At 46.6% G+C, this 2,577-nt stretch overlaps 1 long non-coding RNA gene across 1 annotated transcript; it reads right to left on the bottom strand.

The window, feature by feature from the left end:
- Positions 1–509: 509 nt before the first annotated feature.
- Positions 510–1,853, bottom strand: LOC123082613 (uncharacterized). The gene is made up of 3 exons (XR_006439075.1): positions 1,629–1,853; positions 715–758; positions 510–583 (listed from the first exon to the last, which is right to left on the bottom strand). It is a non-coding gene; the product is annotated as an uncharacterized lncRNA (long non-coding RNA).
- Between the last annotated feature and the right edge of the window lie 724 nt (positions 1,854–2,577).

Genomic DNA, 2,577 nt, shown 5'->3' with positions numbered 1-2,577 from the left:
TTGTTTTTCTGGTTTTGTACAATCAGTGACTTTCTGCAGTCTCAGTTTGTTTGCATGACACAGCTGCATGATTGCTGCTACTTGGCTTCTCCTCTCCAAGTCGTAAGATCAGTAAGCGGCAACATAAAAAAATCAGAAAATACCCTGATAAGTAGTTACAGATTGAACATGACATTTGTTAAGGATGATTACATGGGAAAGCATGTATATGAGTAAGAAGACATAGATATAGATGTAAGGGGGACATAAAATGCACCACGGGAGTAATTCAGAGCATAGAGTAATTTAGGATTGAATAAATGATGTGTACAACTATCTCTAGGCTTAGAAGGGAATTATTATAGATCATTGTTGTGCAGGCAAATGTTCAAGACCTCAGAATACAGAACAGTATTAGAACTCAAAAGCTTGGAGAAATGAAATATTAGGACTCAAGCATTAAAATGAAGCCCAGCTGGCATAAAATTCACAGGGAGAGGAGTTTATACTTCACTACATCATGTAGTTACCTTGATTCACCTCACACGCAGCCCGCTTGGATATCTTATCAAAGACACCCTTGTCGACATGACACATAAAAGGTCTTCAGAATTAACATGAGAGATGGAGATGGTTAAGTTAGCATATGGTAATAATAAGGGTAAATCAAGAATCAATGTCCAAAATGAATGTAGATGAACCGCAGCAACAGTAATCGCTTAGTCAAGTCTGTACCTATCCTGTGAAGAGGACCTGCACTTTTTATCCTCCTTCTCTCCCTACAAGAAAAAATATCACCATGATGTAATCAGAATTTTGTGCCATATTTAAAAAAAAACTTATTTAGAGTTTTTTTTGCAAAAAAAGAGAATTCATTACTTAACCATGGGGATTATTGCAATCGTTCTGATACAACAAATGAATCTCTTGAGGAACAGACCTCATATTTGGAGTTAACTTATAGCCATAAGCATAAGAAAAATGAAAATAAATAAATATTAGGAAGGCCATCACCCAGGGTGATCTTTGTGGATACCGAGGATAGTTTTGCGTCAGTCGCATCGCGCGGAATTAACTCGAGTGAAGTCATGGAGGGGTGGAGCATAATCCATATCAGCCGTCTACAAGATGTGGTCTACACATCTGTCTGCACAAGAACAAACCGACCGAGGCAAAACGACTCAAGGGAAAGGAAACTTGCTGAGCATGAGCATCAACCCGATGAAGCAGATGTAACTTGCTGAATTGTTTATGTAGCCATCGTATCAACGATACAAAATTGGCTACCCCAATCCCATAGGTTCAAACGTTCAAGAAGATTTCATAGGTTGTAACTACCCTGATCTGACAGGTTACAAATTCAGCAATATTTCAAAGGTTGAAATAGTAGGCCATTCATCAACAGGATTAAAAAAAAATCAAGTCTTCTCAATTAGAGTTGGATTCAAATTTTATACTCGACATCTGGCTATTAGATAGAAGACCAAATAATTAAGCTACCAACAACCAAACTCACAAGTTTGTTCACCCAGGGACTGTGAACCACACAACCAAACAGATTCTGAAATCTTTGGAATTTCTTAACAAACCCAGCAAATAAATCGTTAAAGAATGCATCCTACCGAGATATAACAGGGAGAGGACTTTACCAGCAAATATGTCGCTGAGGTTCAGATTTGTTTTGTTGTGTGTCCCGCACCAGCGATGTAATGGGCTTGGCGAACATTAAGATGCAGGCACAAATCCTCCTCGAAGGCAGCTACGGTGACCGTTCAGGCACGACAACTCCGCACATCTTCGAAGAGCGTGGTGGCATCCTCCTCCCTGGCACACGCGTGTCCGGTCCTCCCTTAACACACACCTGGTGACGGCTGAAGCAGAAGGAAGGCACAATCAGTGGAGCAATCTGGAGTAGGTTCGTGGAGAAAGGGTTGGATGCCTGGATCTTGTATGGGCGGCGGGCGGCGAACAGCGCGATGACGACCTGTGGCGGCTCCCGCGGGGCCCGACGGGCGGTGAACGGCGCGCCGGTGGGGCGGCGACCTGCGGCGGGCGGCTCCTGCGGCGGGCGGCTCCCGCGGCGCGCGACGGGTGGCGACCCGCGGCGGGCGGCTCACGCGGCGAACAGCGCGACGGCGCTGCGGCGAATGGCTCCCGCGGGGCACGACGGGCGGCGACCTGCGGCGGGCGGCTCACGCAGCGAACGACGCGACGGTGCGACAGCGAACTGCGCGGGAGGAGGAGGAGGGGGCGAGAGGTCGTGCGGGCGAGGCGAGAGGTCGTGCGAACGGTTTTTGTTTTTGAACGGGGGCGCGGGTGGCTTAATTGCGTGGCTTGTTGTGTTAAACACGGAACCATTACGGACCATTGGATTTTGTCTATGGACGCGCCTGATTGTTTGAATCTGCCCCTCACTTTCTTTTATAGTGGTAGTAGATGAATTGACATGTACAAATGCTTGGGGAGAAGCCGTCGATTTGGCGCTCCCATGATTATTGAATTGGACAAGAACACCCTTGATGAAAAATAAAACATTGAACACCCTTGGTGCTCCTAGGCGGCAATGGTCCGGGTGGCGGAGGGGTTCCCTGGCGCGGC

The sequence above is a fragment of the Triticum aestivum genome, chromosome 4A, assembly GCF_018294505.1.
Source record: "Triticum aestivum cultivar Chinese Spring chromosome 4A, IWGSC CS RefSeq v2.1, whole genome shotgun sequence".
In the NCBI taxonomy this organism is placed as follows: Eukaryota; Viridiplantae; Streptophyta; class Magnoliopsida; order Poales; family Poaceae; genus Triticum; species Triticum aestivum.
The sequence above is the reverse complement of the archived record's forward strand: the minus strand, read 5'-3'. Positions and strand labels throughout refer to the sequence as shown.